The sequence below is a fragment of the Lemur catta genome, chromosome 17 (assembly GCF_020740605.2).
Source record: "Lemur catta isolate mLemCat1 chromosome 17, mLemCat1.pri, whole genome shotgun sequence".
Classification (NCBI taxonomy): Eukaryota; Metazoa; Chordata; class Mammalia; order Primates; family Lemuridae; genus Lemur; species Lemur catta.
In genome coordinates, this window is record NC_059144.1 from 787,527 (window position 1) to 803,693 (window position 16,167).

General features: G+C 56.1%; 2 pseudogenes; one reads left to right on the top strand and one right to left on the bottom strand.

Moving 5' to 3' along the window:
- The first annotated feature begins 2,879 nt into the window (after positions 1-2,879).
- On the top strand, positions 2,880-4,326 carry LOC123622673 (annotated as a pseudogene).
- Positions 4,327-5,256: 930 nt separating this feature from the next.
- LOC123622810 lies at positions 5,257-15,396 on the bottom strand (annotated as a pseudogene).
- Between the last annotated feature and the right edge of the window lie 771 nt (positions 15,397-16,167).

Sequence of the window (16,167 nt, forward strand, 5' to 3'; positions counted from 1 at the left end):
CTTGCGAACCTCAGGGAAAATCTGGGTTACAAGAGAGGAAGGAAGAAATGTTCTAAACATGATTGTCACCCTGATACTAATTCATCACAGCTTTGAGGCTTGTGTGACCTCAATGTAATTCCTTCCCTAAAATGTTCAATCAGGTATTTTATTAAAGTGAACTTTTAATCACCGGAGGACATTTTCCTGAACTATGGTCACGGCCAACAGAGACATTAGGTCATTTGAAATTGTTAAGTGGAAGGGACAGAAATGCATAGGGGTGAAGAGTAGAAGTAGAGTAAAGTTCAAACTTTCCAAATCTACTAGGTAAGACAAACAACTAGTTTGGGGAGAACTGTAGCTATTTTACTCTCTTTTAGTAAAGTCTTCCATTAAAGTATAACAGACATAGATAAAAGTGCACTTATCACTGAGTGTAAAGCTGGGTATAGTTTCAGAAATAAAGTACACTCGTGTAATTCACACCTACTCAAGAAACAGAGCCTTTGCAGCTCCCTGGACACTCCCACCCCACCTGCCCATTTCTAGTCACTGCCTGCCCACCCTCTGTGAACCACAGCCTGACTTCTAACACTAGAGGTAACTTCTGCCTGTTTCATATAGGTAGATTATACAAATGTTTATTGTTTCTGGCTTCTCTTGCCCAATTCCCATTGCTTCTCATTTCCATTCTTTAAAGATACCATAATTATTTTTAATCCACTCAGTCATTAAAGGACATCTTGGTTATTTCCAGGTTTTAGCAATTATCCAGAAAGCTTCTATTAAAATTTGTATACATGAATTGTGGTGAACGCAGCCCACCAAATTGTTGACTGGTTATCTGTATTTCATGAAGTGTCTGTTCAAGTCTTTTGCCCATTTTCTTTTTTATTGCATTAGCTGTCTTTTTTTTCTTTCTTTAGCTTTTAATATAGACATCATTTCAGATTTACAGAAAAGTTGCAAGAAAACTACAACTTCATTATACTCTTCACCCAGACATCCCAGTGGTATCACAGATGCTTCCTCCCTCTCTTTCTCCATTATTAATATATACTATATGCACACACACAAATATATGCACGTATGTACTTCCCCCTCTCCCAAACCATTGAGAAGTTGCAAACATGGTTTGCCTTTACTCTGTTGATTAATAGGAGTTGATATATTCAGGACAGGAGTCCCTTATGTGATATTAAGTATTGCAAATAACTTCTCCCATTTTCTATGTTGACAATTTTCTTTTGAAAATCAAGAGACTTCTAATCCTTCTCTCATGCTTACAGGCTATGTGATTTTGGGGTATTCAACTATTCTCTTTGAATCAAAGTCTTCTCATCAGTAAAATGAGACTTTGATATCTTCATTTTTAAAAAAATTTCTCTTGAGCTTGTCTTATATTACACATATCCTTCAGGTTGAGAGAGATTCTAAATCACAATTTTGGGGTGCTCAGGAATCCGAGGCTAAACATGATCTCACCATTTTGGGCTCCCATCCGCTGGCAAAAAGTCAAAAAGGAGGTGAACAAAGGAGCGTCTCTAAATGTATAAGGTGGGTGGGTGACATCGCAGGGAGATCTCCAGCCTTTTATCATTCCCCGCCCCCCCAACAACATCTCTGGCCATTTAGGATGTAGGTTGAAAGTTCTACACCACCGAAAGATTCCTGCTAAAGAAAATCCACTTCCCATGAGAACTTTCAACAGAACTGCATTGCAACTGCATACTTCCTAAATCATAGGATGAATTGAAGAACATGGTAAATAATTACCCTATAGTGGTGCAACTAATTCTGATGGGTTGTGTTAAGATATGATGTAGCATTCTACCATCAGCTTTGTTGGTTATCCTCTCAGGGTCATGATTTTCTCCACTGATTAATGATCCCTTTTCCCCTCATCAATCAGCATGTTCACACAGATCTATGCCCACTTTTCTATTTAGTTCATACAAATAGCTAATAGTTAATAGAATTTGTGAGTGAATCTTTGAGATGTTGTATGCCTGGGACCAGGTGACATCTTCGGAGTCTCCCTAAGTGATGAGATGTTCCTGGAAAAGATTAGTACTTGAATCAATAAGGAAGTTTGCCCTCATCAAGGGAGATGAGTTTTGTCCAATCTACTGAGGGCCTGAATAAAACAAAAAGAGAAACAGTGAACTTACTGTTTGATTTGGGACATGCCTTTTCTCCTTCCCTCAAACACTGGTGCCTTTGGTTTTCAGGCCACCACATTGGGACCAGGACTTAGAGCAATGCCTCCTGATTCTCAGGCCTTAGGGTTTGGACCCCAGTCCTACAAATCAGCTTCCCTGAGCCTCCAGCATGCTGATGATAAATTGCGGGACTTCTCAGCTTCCGTACTTGCATGAGACAGCCCGTCCTAACAAATCTCTTCACACACACCCCATCTCCCTACTTACATCTGTATCTGTGGGTCCTACTGGTACTCTTGACGTGGAGAACACTAAGAAACACAACACTCAAGTTTAAATTTCAGATAAAGCAATGACCTTTTAGTATAAGTATGTAATATCTGCAAACTGGGTTTGCGGTACTTTCATGAATTCAGACATATTTGTAATAAAATTATTTATCAGAAATTCACATTTGACTGCATTTTGTATTTGACCTGGCAACTCCAGAAAGGAACACAGACATACAGATACCCTGGTTTTAGCCTAGTGAGACCCATTTTGGTGTACTCACCTCTGCAACTGTAAAAGAAGAAATTCTCACGTGTGAGTTTACAACAATTTGTGGTAATTTCTAGCAACAGCAATAGGAAACTAATAAAATACTCTGGTGTGCATTTGCTCCCTGGCTTTCCGGCCCTTGGGCCTTCCTCTCCAACACTTGAGTTGTGCTTCCGGTGGGAACATCGGGGCAAGATGGTGCCGCTGGTGTAGGTGTCTCTGCTCAGCAAGGTGAACCAGGCTTCAGGGCCGCTGCCCGGTACTGGACGCCCTCGCGTCCTGCCCTGCCCGGCCCGCGACGCCCGCCCCCTGCCCCTGTCCTCCCGCCCAGCGTCCCCCGCGCTGACTGCCCCCCTCCCACTGCTCTCTCCTGCAGCTTAGCCGCTACTCCGCCCTGTTTTCTGGCGTGGCCTACGGAGCCACAAGCTACAGCAAGTGACGGTGGGGCCAGGGCCGGGGGCTGCTCGGTTTTCCTGTGGGACTCCCAGTGCCGTTTAGTGAATCCCAGGGCAGAAAAGGGGACAGGGCCAGGTGCCAGGCTGCAGGACACATCCTCCGTCCTAGACCTGCAGAGGCGCTAGTGGACTTGGCCCCCGGGCGCAGCCTCAGCGCAGACGTAGGGTTGACTTGAGATCAGCTTACCCACAGCGCAGGCTTCCGAGGCCCAGGTGGGGACTGGAAGGCGCCTGGTTCTTGATGCAAGCTGGCACTGCGCGGGTGTTGGAGCACCGAGGTCTGACGGGAGGCTGGTGGACCTCCCAGGGCTGGCAGAGGACCTAGGGAGCAAGTGCGTGAGGGGTGGGCCGCAGGGACCCTGTAGCTTCTGGGTTGGGCTCTTTTTGGGATCAGGATCAGGCCTTGGGCTGCACTGAGGTAAAGGAGAGTAGACAGCAGGTGTATCTGGTTCACAACATCCCTGAAGACACCTTGACCTGCGGACTCAGTTCCTTTTATGCGGCGTTTTCAGTGAATTGAACACCCCCCCCCAACAGGTTACCTAAAACCCCGGGCTGAAGAGGAGAGGAGGATAGCAGCAGAGGAAAAACAGAAGCAGGATGAGCTGAATCGGATCGCCAGAGAACTGGCAGAAGGTACTTGCATCACTGGCTCTTCATTGTCCCCTCCCAAGTTTTCAGGAAAAGTAGCTGGTCTCCAAGTGAGCCCCCTATTTGAGGGTGGGGCCGCCTCTCCTTTTGTCTAGCAGCGGCCCAGTGTGAAGAAGAGTGCTTGGGTTCTCCTTTGTGGAGGAGGCAGCGGAACGGGTCTTGGTGACAGTCAGTCTTTGTTGAGGCCCAGGCCACTCGCTGCCCATGTGAAGCCACTTTACCCCCCCTTAGAGGCCGTGAGGTGAACACACTTTCCCGCTGACGCCCTCGGCAGAGGCAGGTCCGGGTGTGCAGGGTTAAGGAGACGAAGGAGGACAGTTTAAGTAGGGCACGGCTGAGTTCTGCTGGAGTTAGATGTTGGATCACTTAACGCCTGGAAATCTGAAGTCCTTTCCAGTTGCCTAAGACTGTAACAATGTGTGTACTTTCTCTCTAACTTTCAGCCCGAGAGGACAGCATATTAAGGTGAGCAGTCTGTGCCAGCCTGCTTTGCTCCAGAGCAGCAGAGGATGAATAAAGCTTCCTGTGTTGTGTGACTCTCTGGCTCCCTCTCATCTACTGGCATCAGTTGTCTTGATTTACTGGACTCAAGCTCGGCAGTTGTACCCTGTCTTCGAGGTTTGTTTGGGGTGGAGGATGGGGAGGGGGTTTCAAAAGAACTAATTGGCGTTACCAGTCACAGACCCAAAATGTATCGCACAAACAGCAAGAAGTGCAGAAACCCGTTGTTTCTTCTGTCTGGGGCATATAGCAGGCCAGACCCCCGGGTGGGTTTTGGCCCTCTGTCCCCTCCTCACAGATCCTCCCTTTGATCCCAGGAGGTGGCCAGGTCAGACTTAAGACTGAAATCCAGGGATGCAGCCTCCTGAGGACGAGGTCAAGTGCTGCCTGAGCTGTTCAGAGAGGCAGGGCCTGTGCTACCTGTCATCCCAGCACCTGCTGGCTGCGAGCCTGTCAGCCCCTTGCTCCGGTGGTTTGGGATGGAAAAGGCGCTGCTGTGAATACTTCCCAGCTGTGTGCCTTGAGCAAATTTCTAGGCCTTGAGCCCCAGTTCCGTTTGTAAAATGAATTCGTTTGCCTATGGGAAGAGAAAATGGGAAGCCCTACAAGTGTTTTAAAGCCTTGTGCTTGGTTAGGGTGAGATTTGAGTAAGGGAGGTGACATGAGCCTCCTGAGCTCGGTGGGTTGGTATCCAGAGGGACACAGTTCACAGAGCTTTTCAGAGATCTCCTGGTGGTAACTACTACACATCCAAAAAATGGATGAGTAATGTAGCCTACACTGTAAATTATTCATAGTTCGCATTATAAAAACACAAACCTTAACAAACTCCCAAAATATCCAAAGTTATCTTCAGTCATTTTCTCGGGTTTCCTAACCTCTTGTACCGAACTGCCACAGGCAGGGCCCAAGGCCTAGTGTATGAGTGGAGTGTGGGAGCCATCGGGTCCCCACGGGACTGGTGCTCACAGGATGCAGCAGGTTGAAGACTTGGCTGCTGGGCCACCATTGCAAATTTCTGTGCCCACTGCAAGAGAGGACAAGACCGAGAGTGAGAACCGTGCACTGGCTGCACCAACCCTGTGTCTTCCCCTCTACTCCCTGTGTCCTCTGCCAGCCCCTGTAGGAGAAAGGACAGAGCCTGGGTCTGTGACCAGAGCAAGCCGATTAGTCGGGGCTGAGCCTGCCTCAGTGCTTTAGCCCTGCTGACGCTGTGCCCGGGTTACTCAGTCCTGGCCTCCCACAGCCCTGGCCGCCTTGTTTACGGGGTCCTGTCGATAGTGTAGGATCGCAGGGAATAACAAGCAAAACCCCAGAGCTCGGTGGTGGAGCACAGGCCACACCACGGCCACGATGTCACTGGGGTTCTAATTTGGGGTACACTGACTTGTTACAACTGAGTCCCGTTCCCATAATGTAGGGTGAGGAGGTACGTGCTCTGGACACAGTATAGGACTTTTTAAAATCACAGCGTGCCTATTTTCTGTTTTTTGTTGTTGTTGTTGCTGATGTTTGGTTTTAGGTTTGCTGTTTCGTTTCTGAGGGTGGCGTGGGAGGAGGGGCGGCTTTCTGAGTTACTGGATGGTGGAAGGAGTGAGCTGCTAAGCGGCCAGTGGGCTTTCCTGTTGTCAAGGAAAGAACCCAGGTGCGTCCTTAGGAGAAATGGGAGTGCCCTGGCCAGGAGCGCGAGGACAGCCTTCACTCGGGGTCTGCTAACCCGGTGGAGGCGGCGTCCCCTTTCCGTGGGACGCGGCCTCCCCACCACGGCTCCTGCAGTGGGAACCCGAGTGGGCCGGCGACAGGGCTGTCTGAAGGAATCTGCTCTGTCCCGTGACTCTCTGCCTCGGCACCCGCTACCCGGGAGGTCCAGCGGTGCCGCCCCGCGGGCCGGGCCGCGGGAGCGCAGCCCCTTCTCGGTCGGCTGCTCCTCTCCTCCTCCTCCTCCTCCTCCTCCTCCTCCTCCTCCTCCTCCTCCCCCTCCAGGGCCTTCGCCTTGGCCTCGCACTCGTCGGCCGGCGCCTCCGCTCCCTCCTGCCGCTCTGCAGCCGTTCAGACACGGCGGGATCGCTCCGTGGAAACGGGCGAACTCCTGGAGGGAACGGAGAAGTCGCTTCCCCTGCCCGTCCCCACCACCCTGCCCCGCTCGCCCGTGGGGACCAGCAGGAGGGAGAGCCACTGAGATGGCAAAGCCCTGAAAAGGGGCAGGAGCTCAGGGTCTGTGTTCCCGACGTTAGGACGGGGAGCTTTGGGGCGCGGCCGCTCACGGTGCGGACAGTGTGGGCAGCGAGGACATCCGCGACCAGAGGAGAAAACGCCGCCTGCAGGGCCGAGGGGCAGGATGGAGGGAGGGTGGCGAACGCGGGCGGAAGCACACGGGAGCACGGGCGGCCCGGCGGCCCCCTTCCGTCTCTCACACACAGGCACACGTCAACGAGACACGTCACAGATCACACGGGGACATGGTGCGGATGGAGTCGGGGACGGCAGTGGGGGCGGTGCCCTGTGTAGGGGCTGTGACTTGTGGCCACTTCTGGACCGAACGTTCCCCTGGTCCCGCCCTCCTCCAGAGGGGCACAGCCCAGTCAGGGACAACTTCCCGGAGAACCAGGCTAACGTCCTCCTCACAGTGTGGGGCTGTCACCACAGAGCACACCCAGAGAGACGCAGCTCTTGTGGGGCCAGGGTGTCGTGGGGCATCACACAGGGGGCTCTGCAGTTGGACCCCTGCCTCAGTGTGTGCCCCCAGCTCCTGCCCTGTGTCCTTGTGGGGCCAAACGGCAGATGAACATGGAACACCTCTGTGCCACACACTTGTACACGACTGTGCACACGAAGTCGATGGAGCCAACCTGCAGCTTGGGGAGCTCGGCTGCCTTGTTCCTGTCCATCACAGGCCGTAGGGGAAGCAGAGGAGGGTCATAAGCCTCTCAGCCCCTGGGGACCTCGCCTAGCCCCCAACTCCACAGCTCTGAGCAGTTCGCTCCCAGAGACACAAAAGAGCAGAGCCCAAGGTTGGAGACGGAGCCCGGCCCAGGTGGCCAATCCTGCCTGACAGACGCTGGCCCTTGGAAGCAAAAAGCCACGATGACCCCACGGCCGGCTGTCGGTGGCGGCTCCTCTGCACATCCCTGGTGGGCTGCAGTCAGTCCAGCCTTGGGGCCCCGGCGGGCAGCAGCCCTCGCCCGCGGTGCTGGCGGTGTCCCCTGAGCTGAGATGCTGACGTGAAGACCCCGGCCTGGCCCAGCTCACCGTGGCGTGGGCCCTGCACGCCCTGCCAGGGGCCTCCCTGGAGCGGACCCTGGTCCAGCTGGGCTTCCCGGCAGAGCCGCCTGGACCCACAGAGGGGCCCTGGCTCTTCCAGTTTCGACGACTCTCATCTCTGCTTGGGCATCACCCCAGCCCTGCTTTTCCCATGTTTACCCAGGTCCTGAGCCCCCTAAACTCATGTCGCACGGCCTCACAAAGTGAGATTAAGACTCAGGACCCCAGAAGCCCCGGGGTCCCGGCTGCCACTGAGGCAGGCCGGAAGCTCCTGAGGACCATGATGTGGTCTCAACTCCCTGTTGGCGTGGGAGGTTCTGGAAGCAGCACTCACAATGGGCTGCTGATCCAAGACTGTCCTTTCCAAGTCACCTTGTTCCCAGAACTCCGCGGCCACCAGAAGAGCAACCTGGAGGGCACACAGAGGCAGTCATCAGTGGGCTCCATGCTGGTCAGAAGGCTCCGGGCCTCATCTTCTCTGCCCCAGACTCTGGGGTCCCACCGCTCAGGGCTTTGGGCCGCTCTTGAGCACGGGGGCCGGGGGCACTTCCCATGTTGCCTCCCCGGCCAGGCCTGGAGGCAGCCCTCAGCGTTACTTGTAAGCCCCCGTCTGGGCTGCCCCAGATGCAGCCTCTCAAGGCTCTGAGAGGCGTTAATTCTGGGTCAGTGTGGCCTGCTTGAGCACTAACCTTGATGACAGACAGGTCACAGGCTGTCATCATCACGGCCCTGCAGACAGACAGACCCAGTCACCAGTATTAACTGGACACCTTCTGAGTGCAGGTAGTTTTTATATATTTTCTTATATGTAGGACAAGCCTGGGCAGACGTTAGCTCTGAATCAACATTTTTTTGGTGAAGTAGATGAAGAAATGGAACCTCAGGAAATACAGTAAATGATTGCTGAAGGCCCCAGACCAAGAAGATGGCCTGTCTGCCCCCCGAAGTCCTGCACTTTCTCCCCTGAAAATGGGAAGTGAATAGGGTGGGGTGTTTGTTTCGAGGCATCAGGAGGCTACTGAGAGATGTGCTGCTCTAGTGCCAGAGATCCGGGGGCCGGGCTCTTCTAGCTTGTCTGGGGGAAGGGTCTCAGGATCAAACCGCTGACAGGCGGGTGCGGCTCGTGCTCTGCAGGGGCTGAGCCCTGCCACTCACATGACAATCCCCTTCTCCGTTGTCTCCAGGGACAGGTACTGCACCCAGCTCTTCTTGTCCTCATAGTTCTTGGACTCGTCCACGATCTTCTGGAACATCGTCCTCTTCCTGAACCCCAAGAACAAGGGAGGGCACAGATGGGAGCAAGTGGAGGGCACCCTCCCCGCTCCCCTGCAGGAGAGGCTGGAGGCTGGAATCCAGGCCCCTCTGCACCAGGATCGGGCCCCTCCCCTGGCTGTGCTGCCTGAGCCTCAGGCCCAGACTCCCCCGCCTGCCCCTCGAGGCTCCCTGTCCTGGCCCCCACGCCCTCAGGAAGGGGGCCCACTTGAAATAGAGCGCCAGGTCTGTTGCGATGATGGTGATGTCCATGAGGTGGATCACATGCTCGTGCTGATGCCGGTTCAGGTTCTGGTAGGTGTTCAAGCTCTGCAGGAGGCCGCTTGGTCAGTTGCAGGGCTGTGCCCAGGGCCATCGGGGTCCCCCCAGTCATCTCAGGCCACCAGGACCCGGCCCCTCCCACTCCTGGGTGGCCTGTCTGTGCCTTTCAAGCCCGGGCCCTTGGGCCCTTGGCAGGTCGATCCTGTTCCTCTGCAGCCAGGACGGCCCTGCCAGCACCTCCCTCAGGGTGTCCACCCCTCTCCCGGCAGCTTCTACCTTGGGTCATCACTCTGGACCCAGGTGGCTGCACAGACCACAGCCCAGGGTGGGGAGGGAGGGGTGGCTGGTGTCCTGGTTCCTTGGAAACCACCCCACTCCGCCACCCCTTGCTCAAAATCCGGCACCCCATTGAGGCCTCTGCCCCCCCCAGGCAGTCCCGGACCCCTGTCTCCTCGGAGCCCACCCCTCCCCATGATGGGGATGTTTCCAAACTCGGCTCTAGCCCTGGGGCTCCTCACACAGCCCACTGGGGTTCTCCTGCTGCCAGAGCTGGGCCCAGCCCCTCCGGCTTCAGCCCCAGGTCCGAGCACCGGCTCCAAACACCGGCTCTTCAGGACACAGCCGCATGGTACCCAAGAGCAAGACGCAAACCTCCTCCGAGAGCAGGAACTTCCCAAACCCCAGGTGGTGGCGTTCCAAAATTAAAGAGCCACGGAGCTTGGCTAAGGGATTCTGGGACCTGTTACAGATTTCACTAAAAAACAAATGAATGGTTAGAAGAGCAGCTGAGAGGCAGTGGGGGTTAGGGGCCAATGCTGGGTGCCCCGCTGGGGTGAGGGCACCCCTAGGTCCCCAGGGGCTGCAGCTCCTATAGCAGACCCCACTTTCTGCATCACCGCTACTGGGGTGCTCAGATTCATGCCAAGGGTGCGGAGGTGACCTATTGCTATCCCATGTGCTGCCCGCGTGCCCCAGCACGGAGCCTACTTCATCTGGTACAGGTTGTTGGTGCCGCGGTGATTGATGTCATGGCACAGACCGGCTGTCACCATGGTGAAGGCCTCCACGTCCATGTAGTAGCCCTTCAGCTTGCCCGTCTGCAGAGACAGGACCTCCCCTGCCCATGTGCCCTGGCTCCAGTGGGGGACAGGGGTGGGGGTCGGGCTGCGGGGCCTGAGTCTTCTCCCCTCCCCCTGGGTGCCCTCGCCTGTGGCCAGGCTGGCGTGTGCAGTCAGTGGGTGTTGGCCTCCTCCAATCCCTCTGCCCTTGAAGGGCCCATCTCTCGCTCTTGCGGCACGTGGGGCACTACCTGTGGCACCCGGAGGGGCTGCACAACCCTGGTCATTCAGGAGGCCTGACAGGGAGACCCTTCTCAAGTCCCGGCCATGCACCATGAGCAACAGGAACATTGTTGGGCCACGTTGAAGCCATGGTGCCAGTTGTGGTAGGTGATTCTCCAGAACCCTTTGCTGATGGAGAACAGGAACCGCACGAGGACCTGAGGGAGCCGAGAGGACACGTGGGCAATGGTGCCAGGTGGAAGTCCCACAAAGCCTCATGTGCTGATGGCTCTGTGGTGGAAGCCCTGCTTTGAGTCCATCATCCCCATGCCCTGTCTCCTAGGCCCCCATGAACTTCCCTGTCCCCCCATTCACTGCTGGCCGTTTTCAGACTTCATGGTGGGGAGTGCCATGTCAGGCACCTGTGAGGTGGAGCTGGGCAGGGCAGAATCCCTTCACCCACTCAGCAGTCCACCCACCAATCCATCCTTCCTTCCATCCATCATTCTATCCATCCACCCATCCACTCATTCATCAGTTCACCCTCTCACCCGTCCATCACCCATACATCCACATAACCATCCACTTACTCATCTACTCATCCATTCATCCACCCATCCACTTTTCGTTCCTTCCTTCCTTCCATGCACTCATTCATCCGTCTGTTCATCTAACCATGTGCTCCTCCATCTCATTGTTTATTTTAGGCATACTTGCTGCATGTATTTTACCTCTTCTATGATGAACATGTCTGCCCCCCAAACTTCATGTGGGACCTGGGGGACCCCAACACAACCCCCTCACCTCCTGCCTGGGGTTTCCAGAACCCCCTACCACATCCCCATCCCCACATCCTGGGGGATTTAGGACTCCGCCTATGTCCCTCTGTCACGTCACCCACCTCCTGGGGGATCTGGAACTTGCAGACCACGCCCAGCTCGTAGTACATCTGGATGCCACATTTGACCAACTCCAGTTCTGTGCACTCCAGGTCAGAGAAGTGGAACTCATAGATGTCAAACTTCCTGGGCCTCGGCAGCTCTTCCTTCTGTGGGAGAGACCTTAGGTTGAGGGAGGCAGGCCCATGGCAGCCCTCACTTGTTCTTCCACCTTTCTCCTCTCTGAAGCCCCTGTCCAGCTGCAGATGCCCGGGCATCTCTGCTGGCATCTGTCCTCCCAGTTGGTCCAGCCTGGAGCCCAGGACCCTCACATCCCTGCCAGTTCAGGCCATGCTCCCCTCTCCTCCCACCCTGTGGCCCAACAGTGAGGACTGTGCCCAGCTAGGCAGACAGAGTAACGGTGGGGAGACAAACAAGCAAACACAAAGGGATGTACCTACAAAGAGATGCAGACACATGTGGATACACAACCACACCTGTGAACACACAGACACACCCATGGATACACAGGCACATGTGTGCAGACTCACGTCACACAGACACATGCACACAGCCGTACAGTAATGCAGATGAGTGACTTTCAGAACCTGCCAAGCACATTTACACGCTCAAAGGCCTCCTATGGAGGACTGGCGGCCCCTGGGTGACTCTGGCTGCATCGTGCAGGCAGGCGCAGGGTGATGGAGACACCGTATCACTGCCGAGTTACCAAGTGATGGTCTCTGGGAGACGCACAAGCACACGTCCACGGGCACCATGTGCACACACACGCGCACACACACACACACACACACACACACTGGGTGTTGTGGGCTCCTGGGCACGCCCGTGGCAGGGATGACACGCATGGACATGTAGTTCAAGCCCTGCCCACAGAAACGAAGCACAGATGGTTCTGGGAAAGCACAGAAGCAACAGGTGGACACGGAGGTGCACACAGCAGTGCAGACGTCGAGTTACATCGTCAGCCGGACAAACACACTCAGACACGCTGGGGGAGACTGAAAGCCAGGACGATGTAGACACACACGTAGGACACGTACACACATGTGAATGCACACCCAGACAGCAGCCAACACCACAAGATGACGCTGTGTGTGCCAAGCACCTCTGAGCTCAGAGAAAGGAGAACTGTCCCCTCCCACCTCAGGGGTGGCCAGTCTCCCTGCGAGGGGTGGGAGCGGGACCCCCACCAAGATCGACCCGAGCTCGTCCTCATCGCAGTCAGCAGGCTCCTTCCCCAGGCGCCCCCTGGTTGGCTAACAGAGAAGAAAGATGTGTCCTGAGGCAGCCACAGCGTCACCTCTGCCCTCGTGTGTGGGCCGGAGTGACATCTGCGTACTAACAGTCAGCTTTTCCCTTGCCAAGGCCCAGTGACCTCTGGTTCTAGAGACAATGGTAATGTGTGTGTGGCAGCTCACTTCCCTGTGTGTTCCTGTGTCCTGGGCCCTGTTCTAAGCCAACCACATGTATGACTGATGGAATCTCCCAGGACGGACCAGGAAGCTGAGGAGACTGGGGCATATGCAGTAGACTCGAACCCTCAGTGGGGCCCTGCCTGGCCCAGCTGAGCCCGGCCCGCATCAACTGAGACCAGCCGAGATTAGCCAAGACCAGCTGAGCCCAGCCAAGATCAGCCAGGATCACGTGGCTGCAGCAAAGACCACCTGAACCCAGCTGAGCTCAGTGACGCTCAGCCAAGACCCTCTGAGCCCCGCTGGCCTGCAGACCTATGAGCATGAAACATGTGCTTCTCGTTGTCACTGAGACTTCAGGGTTGTTTATGCGGCAAAAACTAATTCAGTTCATCATTTCTGCACCAAAATATCTTCTTGCCCAAGTAAAATACAGTTTCTCTCAAGGAATGGACAGGTACCTGAAATTGGAACACTTCATCAGCGGAGGCATTCGTGTTGTTACGAATCTGAAAACGGATCAGAAACACGACTTCGCCTCAAGCAGCTGAAGGTATAATGTGATTCTATAACGGACTCTCCCTCCCAGTCTCACTCGCAAGGGGCGAACTTGGAAGCTGGCAAAGCGCAGCAGCTGAGGGCTGGCTGCGGCACAGGGAGACAGGCAGGGAGGCACCAGGCCAGGGCAGGGCCGCGGCCCAGACAGCACGGGACTCACAAAGCCACTTTCTGCCACGCAGGGCGGAAGGCCGCTGGCCAGGGCCCAGTGGGCGGCCGGTGGAGTGCTGCGGGGAGAGCAGAGGGTCAGAGGACCAGCGCCCAGGTTGTCAGACACACACATGCAGACCTGGCACAGTGCGGGAGCCCCGACATTTGTTCCTTCCTCTGGGCTCCAGGTGGGAGCAGGAGTCGTGGAGGTGGCGAGCACTTGAGCAGGGCCTGAGGCTTGGCGATGTCTGGGCTGCCTCAGCTCCCAGTGCTCTGCCGTGCCAGGGCCCTCACTCTGCAGGAGCCCTCACCCCCTCCTGGGGACCCCAAGGCTGCAGCTGCCTCCCGGGACTCACATAGTCACCTGTCCTGCAGTCCTGGCCCTGACTTGCATTCCAGCCTGGCACTGGGGTCCCAGTGCTGTCTGGGGCCTAGGGCCAGGGTCGTGACAGGCTTGTGGGGTCATGGCCCCACGGCCACACAGGGGCAGGGTTGGACGGGCTGACCACCTTGCCCAGTCTGTCTAGGCTGGAGTCCCGCCCTGACCTCGGGACTGGACACCCCTCCTCTCCCAGCCCCACAGGGGGTGCAATGCCAGGCCTCCCCGCTAGAGGCTCCACTTGTCTGGGTGGGGCTGGACGAGCCAAGGCAAGACCCTGAAGGTCTCCAAGTTCAGTTGCTGTCAATGGGGCCACTGGACAGTGCACCTGGACCTTGGCCATCCACTCTGGAGGTCCCCAGTGCCTCAGCTCCCCCCTCCCTCCCCACTGTCTCCCAGACCAGCGAGTCAGCCTCCTCCTCCCTACCCTGCTCCAGGACACCCACAGCGCAGGGAGCAGCCCAGGCCTTCCGGGCACTGCTGACCCCACTGTGGTCCTGAAGCCACGCCTGGGGCTGAGGGTGTCCCTCCTGCGGGGACACCTATTGTGAAGCCTGGCACTTACGGAATGACTTTGGAGGATGTAGTCAATGACTTTGTAGAAGATGATTTCCTAGAAATACACACATTGGTTCTGGGGCTCCCAGCCACGCAAGAGACCCCAGGTTCCCTGCTCTCCACAAACACACAGTTACACATGACCACACACTCACATGTAATTACACACGTGCACAACAGATGTATCCACCATGCATGTTTTACAAGCACATACTCACACATACACCCACACACATGCACATTATGGGCACACATGCTGGTACCCATGGGGCATGCTTCGTGCACTCTGATTTGGATCCATCCCCCTCTGGGTCCCACATAACCCCACGCTCAAACTGGGCCCATACTCCTGCACACATGTGCACACATGCACACACACCTGTTCACAAGTTCCCACATGGAGAGATGTTATGATGATCGTGGATGGAGCACCAGGAGCCTGGGCAAGCAGAACATTTGCTGGCGACCTTGTTTGGGGGCCACCCTCTCCCACCCTGGAGCCGGAGCCAGGGAGCCACAGTGTGCAGCTGGCCCTAGCCGGCCACCAAGACTTACGTGGCCGTCGGCGTGCGTGGGCCTGAGTACGGCTGGGATGCTCCCATCAGCACAGGCCACACATCAAAGAATTCCTGGGCAGAGGAGAAGAGAGTGAGGTGGTCAGGGCAGGCGCCGAGCCTGGTGGGCGGGAGGGCCCCTGAAAGCCCGAGGCCTCACCTTCTCCTTGGTCATGTCCAGGAGGCCCACCGAGTATCGGTCACAGTTCAGATAGGCCCACACGGTGTAGAAGGCCTTGTGGAATTGCCTCTCGATGTCTGTCAGCTCCTCAAACTCCTTGTTGGCTGACCACAGCAGCACCTGGAGGGGGTGGCACACCTGTGAGCCTGTGGCCACAGTTACATGCCCACACCTGCCTGACCACACCTGGGAGGGAGCGACAGACGCTCTGCCCCAGGGTTTCCTCTGAGCACATGACAACCTACTTCCTGACCCAGGGGACCTGGGCATGTGCGGGTCAGTGAGGCCTCCAGACTTTGGCTGCATCCCTGCCACTCACGGCCAGTGCTGGCCTCATGCTCGGGTAGCTCGGGTAGCAATCAATTGCTTTGAACGCCAAGACCTGGCCAGAGATTCCTCTGACTGGCTATTGGGTGACAGCTTGTGACAAGCTGTGGCTTGTGGATATGAATTCATTGTTTTCCGGACTTCAGGCTCTCTGCGGCCTCAGCAAAGAGAGTCTGAGAGTGACGATTTGGTGGCATGCCCATGGGGTCCTGGACAGACCCTGACTGAACTCAAACATCCCTCCCCACGGGCCCCTGGTGGTGGGTCAGTGCTGCTGCCAGGCTCGGACTAGCCCCCTGGCCCACACCCCGAGCCCGGGCCACTTCTCTGTTTCCTCAGTCACTGCCCAAGACAGGCCCCACTGTTGCCAGGTGTCTCCTGCCTGCCTGGGGCCAGGCCCTCCTCTCACAGGCAGGGATGGCTCCTGGAGCCTCAACTTCCCCTAGACCTCCCTGCAGGAGGCAGCCCCCTCCCTGTGTGTGCCCTGCCTTCCCGCCGGTGTGCACTGGCCCCACCCGAGCGTGATGACTTGGCCTCTGGCTCCCTCTCTCCACCCCCAGGAGACATCAGTGCCAAGATGAATCCCAACACGCCCAGACTCCCTGCATCTTCATCTTCACATCGGCAGACCCTGGCTGGGCATCTCCACCTTCGGACACTCGGTGCCTGCAATGCTGGGCTGCGGACTGCCAGGGCCCCCTGTGCCTCCAGCACTCAGCCCTGCCCCCTCCCCCACTGGGCCTCCGTGCAGCCCCACCCTTCACTGCCCGGCTAGCGTGCC